A 7,612-nucleotide genomic window follows, 5' to 3' on the forward strand; every position below is an offset into this window, starting at 1 on the left:
TATCGATTCATATGAATCCACTAATTTTTTTTTAGATTTATTCTTTATTTTTACAAACGAATTCGATAAACTACTAGATAGAATTCAAAATAAAAAGCTTAAGTTTATTCTTAATTGTTTTGATCTTATAGATATAATTAGGAATTTCATCTTTGAAGATTCAAATAGCCTCATATCTTTTCCAATAATCTCGAACATAAATTATCTTATCGAACAGGATGTCAAACTATTTTTTGAATTGACTTCTCGGGATGTAAAAAAAGAAATTTCAGAAAAATTAAATTTAGAGCTCAGTAAAACCATGGAATTGTTTTTCAAGCGAACAAAAAACAATGAAAAGTGTACAATCAATGATTTAAGATCCCTACTTAACTCGAGTAATATTTTGAAAGAATGCATATCCAAAATGTTAGCAGTATATCTGGGTAAATACAGAGGTTTTGTTGATGAAATTAAAACAAGATTATTGATGTCCCTCCATAATTCTTCGCTAAAAGAAATTACAGAATATAAAAAAGGGGTGTTACTGGAATTTATAAACATACTGAATGATACCATAGAGGATAACTATATTCTTAACAAATCAACAATCGAGAATCTTTTTACAAATCTTAAATATGACTCCGAAGGTTTTTTTATAATATTAAAACACTTTTTAGATTCTCAAGCATCTAGAATTTGCCAAAAATTCATTGTGAATAGCAAAAAAGTAAGTGAAAAAAATTTGAGTAAGGGGATAAATAATATGGGTAAATCTTTTGTAAACTATTTATGGAATGTCTGATTGAAAGAGCATTTGAGGAGAAGTCTATAGAAAGCACATTAGTAAATCAAAATTTCTTAAAAAATATTTTCAAATTTAAATCCAAAATTGTATTTCAGAATGCCTGTTGTATAAAAAAATATTTATCTGAAGTTATAATGAGTTTTTCTATTTAAATACTCTTCAATAATTTTTTTTTATCATATGAATTATGAATTATAAATTAATAAATAAAAATATTCTAACTGCTACAATTAGTTTAAATTAATATATAATTAAAAATTATTATTTTATTAATAGGGAATTATTTGACAAAAATAACTTGATATATTTGTTTCGTTCACAGAATTATTAAGTTTATTATAAAGAAAATTTTATTTTAATATATAATAAACGAAATGAGAGTGAAATTTGGATTTAATTATTTTATCATGTGTTGTAATTCTTATTTTTGTAAATTCGTACATATGAAAATTTATATTTTTCTTATAATCTTGATTTTATTTCAGCATGTTTTCGTGATAGATTATTAACATAACATACATATCTTTTTTTTCACCCATAAATTTTTATATAATTTTTTTTTAATTCTTGTAAATTAAGTATTATTGGATAAATAAATCTATTTTTAGCCATAATCTACACCTTTTATCAAATAATTTATTGATATGTATTCTTTTGATTTATGATGCTAATTATTTCATTTTGTTGTTTGGGATGGTATTTATGCAATATTATTGTTTTTTTAATGTATCATTGTACATCTAGAAATAGTTGAATGCTTCTTATATTAGTTTATAATATAGTTCTACTACTAAATAATAAAATAAACATGTTATTATCGAATGTATTTCTTGGCAAATTTTTATTGTGTTTTTATTGCCTCACATACGAAAAAAAATATACTATCACCCTTTTTAAACATATGCTTTTTTTGCTGATGATTTATATCTCACTCTGATTTTATTTGGTAAATATAGCCTGTAACAACATTCCATGTCACCAAATGTATCATTAGAAGAAGTAGCACATTTTTAATCCTTACTTTTATATGAATAAATAAATTTTAGTTTTCTATTTTAATAGAATTCCAAAATCATACCCAATAAAATTCATTCAGTTACAGCTTTTCGATCTTACCAACGCCAAACAGACTAATTTAGCATAGACATATAAAACAAAAAAAAAGGTAAATTTGATTTACATTATGTTCAAATTTTTTTATATTAGGTATGATTTTATTCTATATACATAATATATTTTTTATTTATGGGCTAAATTTATAGTTGTAATTTAGTCTTAGTTCTCAGGCAAAGCTTGTTTGATTCTCTGTGCGCGCAGCGTATTTATACTTCGGCTATCTTCTCCTCTTCAATACCCCACCTTCGTTCGAGACCTATTAATTCAAGGGTTTTTCTCAATCCCGAGGTTTGCATTAATACCTAAACCTGGTTCGTGACATCTAGTTCCTTCAGGTACCTTTTTCTATGCACATAACCTATCATTATAAAAATTACTATTCTAAAAAAAAAAATCTTAAAAATATATGTTGATAGCTAGTTCTAATGGTTTAATTAACAACTTTAATCTTAATAAATTAAATATTTATCAAAAAATGAATTATTGAAAGAAATACTGCCTGTTGTATGAAAATAGAATAATTATAAAATTTTATACAATTTATATGCATTAAGTTATTGCATTGATCCAACTTTTTTATATAAACGCAAGAAATTATTTACTTTAAAGTATCCATGTATTGTTAATTAAAAATATTTCCATATTTAATAATAATTTCTTTCCATATAGAATAATTTAGTTTTAATATAATTTTCTTGATTAGTATATATACACTATAAATAAAGAAGATAATATGCATAAAATATATGTTCGTATATGTCATTATTAGCAATTTTAATATATTATAAATCTAGTTGTATAAAACAATAGAGTTATGGCATGTATAATTTATTTTATAGGTTTTTTGATCTCAAGGCACTCGGTTCCTATATTACCACATAAAGTAGAGACTCTTGATGAAGTTCAGAGACTTAAAAACCGTTTATCTATAATAAACATAAATTTTAAAAAGGTTTTTTCGGAAAAAAGCGAAAAAGATGACATAAATAATATATCCATAGATATAAATGGTTACTCATTTCAGACCAGATTTCAAAAATTGTTCGAAAACAATAAATACGTTTTTATGGGGGAATTAAAACATTTCAAACAGGATTCGGATAGCATGAATTCAGATGATGTATATACAACCTTATTTGAATTTTATAGCATTTTCGTATCGGAGTTTTTAGATTTGATGGATAAAATTAAATTAAGAAACACTATATTTTTTCAAAAATGTGAAGATATTGTAAATATTTTAGGAAATGATTTTTTTATGGAAAAAAATTCCAAAAATATAGATAGCGAGTCTGAAATGAACAAAAACATAAATAAATTTTTTAGTCATAATTATAAAGCTATAAAAATAAAAACTTCACAAGCTGTCAAACATGAGATACGAAAATATGTGATAAAAATTTTCGAAATACAAAGTAAAGAAGTTATATTTGATCCAGAGTACCTTCAATTGATCAAACATGCGATAACTGATGCTATGAACAATCTTGATTCGCTTCAAAATGAATTTATAAGGGTTTATAGTATACTCTGTAATGTTAACAGGGAAATATTATTTAAAAAAATACGAAAATATTTTCCTTTGGCAATTAAATTAGGAATCGATTCAGATTTAAAAGAAACTATTGATATAATGAAGTATAAGCTTGATGGTAATAGTTCAAAGTGCACAAATTACTATAATCATGCATTTAAAATTTTAAAGTGGGATGTAGAGTGGTATTTATTATCAACAAATACTTTCTTGCTCATAAGACATGGCAAACCATTAAAAAATTTACCGAGCCTAAAACAATTGAGTGAAAATAATAATTACAATAGTAACTTAAAAAATAAAGCTATCAATTTCATATGGCTTGATAATTTATAAAATAATAAATATTTAATATGCTATTATTTTTATAAAACTTCGTAATGTCTAGGTTAGATCTTTCTAAAATATAAAATCTGGTTAAAAAAATATATAACATAATGTAAGAAATATTTTTAAATAAAAAATCACTGATCTTTTTCTTCATTTCATTCACTGTAAAAATTCAAGAAATCGAAACCGGAATTCGTTAAAATACCTGGACCCAAAAATATTTCTTTTCTGTGATATATTTAAAGTTATAAAATAAATAATTTTTAAGATATAAAAAAGGTTTTTTCATTGATAAAATTTTATTATTTTTTATTGGATCTAAAATTTTATACAATATGCCAAACAAGAATTTTTACTCGTTAAATTATATAAAGCTCGATATGAAGCACTTATATTAACCATTGTGTAAGGCATGAATAGATAAAAAGATCTGCTAATCTTCAATTTAATTAAAAATATAAATAAAGGATTTTATCATCTGTAATATATTCTAATCGATATTAAAAATCCATTTACATTTTTTATTCATATTGTGCCGGTTTTTAGATTTCACATTTTTTTAAAAATGATAATTTGGGCTATTATCAGATAAAAAAGGTGATTATTCATGAAAAAAATAACTTTTAATGGATGATTTAGTAAATTCCTTCTTCAAAATTAAGAGAAATATATAAATTTGATATGATGATATTTTTTTATGTTTTTTTGTGTATAAGATGACTTTTATCGATTATTTTGTTTTTCTTATAATTAATCATATTTTTGCCGAACAGGTTAAATCTTGTTTTTTATTTGCGATAAAAAATATTGTAAATTATAATTATAACATATCCTTATCTTTTATTTTGAACAAAAATATACTTATAGATAGTTAATTAATAAAAATTATAATGTATTAAACACTGGATATGTATAATACAAGAGTTAAATATTCTTTTATATACATGTTTTTCAATGTAATTAGACATTTCTTTTTTATGGTTTGTACACACTTTTTACGTTTTCATATTCTTATATATCGCGATTGGCACTTAAACACATAATTTTTTTTAATAAAAGACTAGCATTATAGTAGAATGCGTTTATATATGACTAAGCTTATAACAATAAAAATCTAAAGAATACTAAAATGTATGCAAGTTTGATTTTAATATATTTTTAAGTTTTTGCGCATTTCATTTAATATTGTCTCGTTTTCACCTTACTTTCTCAAAAATTAAACTTTTAGTTAATTATGTGCTTTTAATCTCTAACAATTTTTTTGGTTCTTGTAAAATTATTTCTTATACAGACTTATATATATAAAGATTATATGGATTTATATATTCACTGAATAGTAATATTTTTATTTCTCTAAAATAAATGTAAATATGTCTCTTGGTATATAGTTGTAAAAAAATACACCTTTGGAAATTTGGTTTTTTTTAATTATCATTTCAATCAGCTTAAAAATAATATGATCACGTTTTTTCGTCATTTATCATATTTCCTATAAAACATCTCGTACTTTTTCGCCATATGTATTGGATTTGATAGAATTTATAAAGTAAAGCCTAAAAAAATAAGAAAGTCACATTTTTTTCAGAATATTTACAAAAAAATATAAATCGTATCTATTTAAATACCATTTCTAGATAAATTATTTCCTCTGGTTCAATCGGTAATAAAAAATTACACCTTTTTTATAAATACAAGTGTGTTATATATAAAATGACAGGCGAAGCAATGTATATCGATTCGTATAATTCTACACTACATTAAACTGGAATTATATTTGTGAAAAGCAAGCTTTTTATTTCTTTTCAATTTTGGCATATAAATCAACATAGAATTGCGACTTTGGAATATTTTCAATGTAATAAACACAATGTGATGAATTAAAACATTAAAATTTATTTAACTTCTTTTTCAAAAAAAAGATTTGGCAAAGACTATATCTGTTTTTGTAGTTTTTTTTATTCGGGTTATTCAAGAAGCCAACGAAAAGTTTCTCAAAAAAAGACGGAAATACATTCAGGTGTTATGAAAGCTCCCGTATTTTGAAATAAACCCCTTTTCAAGCAATAATAAAAGATTATTTGCATCTGTATTATAATTAAAATGCATAAAAAATATTATGGGCTCTGTTCAATGGTCACAAGTAAATAGCGTGGGTTCTAGAAATTAAAAAATTATGGAAAAGTATAGGGTTTAAATTAAAATTACTTTAATTTATATGTTTAAAACATATAAAATTTCAATAAAAAAACCAGAATTCTGTGCGTGCTAATATTTCATTATGAAATTGCAGCCTTTATTGCTGTTTTTATCTTATATGAAGCTCAATATTTTTCATTGGCAATAATCATAATTTATGTAAAACGGGAAAAAAGAGCCTTTTAACAAATGATTTTATAAATAGAGATTTGTACTGAATAGGTTAATTCTGAAAAAAGATATTGCCAAGATAAAACTTATATCAAAATATCAAAACTATAAAGATCATCGATTGAAAAAAAACCCTGTTTATTATATAAAAAACTTTTAAACATGAAATTTGTTATATAATTCGATGGTTTATAAGGTTATAGGAAATAGATTTCTATTCTATAATGTTAACAGGTATAATAAACTTTTAAAGGTATTTTTAATATGAACAAGAATGCTTGAGGGCTTTTAATTATTATGAAAAGCAACATACTTGATTTTAAAAAAAAAATCTAAGATGTGCAAAATTCAAACAAAAAAATAGTGTTTTTAAATTTACATATATAAATACGTAAAATAATCTGATGCTAAGATTAAAAATATAAAACTCAAATTATTATATGATACACCACCGCCAATCTTTTGAATTGCTTAAATGGAATGAGATTACTCCAAGAAACAACGTAAATTGATTATTAATCTAAAAAATTTCATTTATAGAAATTAATCTAATTATGCAAAAATCTAAAAATTATTTTGTAAACAAGTCTTGCAGAGACAACCTTCTATTAATAGTGTAAATGAGCAATTCCGGATTATACTCTCTCAATATAAGTTTAATCATGTGTTAAATTATAAAAATAGAATTGATACTAAAATTTTCTTTCGACTTAGATTACAATTGATAATCTATTCACTTTTGTTTTTGTAATTAAGCAAGATTTAAGGAAAAATAGTTAATTGAAATACGTGAAACATAAGTACACTGATACTTGTATACAATTAATGCATTGTAATATAAAATTTAGGATTTAAAAGATTATTAATTTTAATATGTATTTCTATATGAAAGAAGGAATATATTTATTTCATAGAACGACATAAAAAAAATACTGAATGCTAACATTTTTTTCCATCCTTTTAAATTATAGAGATGATCATTAATGTTGATTTTATTTATATTATAATTTCCAATAACATACATGAACAGAAAGAAAAACAAAGATTTCAGGTAGAAATCTATATATATTGATTACATATATCAATGATAGGCCTAAGTTTTTTTTATTTGTACATTAATGTAAAATATGTAATATTTAAATAAACGTATTGCTTTTTAAATTTCATAATACGGCATATGTTAATGACTGTTTCTTTTTTTCCTTATCAAATATTTTTAATTTTTTTAATAAAATATAGAAATAAAATATAATGTTGGATCTTAATATTCTTATCCGACTTCTCTTCAAATATATTGATGAATTGTAACTTATAATATATAATCTCACACATTTGAAACGATGTGATGCGACAACAGTTTATATATTTACGTATAAACTAACAAAGATAAATGAGATCCAAATTTTATATAATGCATGTGTTTATTACTTTATTATCTTTGATATTGTAATATGGTATCTCGATTGTATTTATCACCA

Source organism: Rhyacophila brunnea, unplaced genomic scaffold (genome assembly GCF_057557595.1).
Source record: "Rhyacophila brunnea isolate RB1 unplaced genomic scaffold, BYU_Rbru_1.0 scaffold_141, whole genome shotgun sequence".
NCBI lineage: Eukaryota > Metazoa > Arthropoda > Insecta > Trichoptera > Rhyacophilidae > Rhyacophila > Rhyacophila brunnea.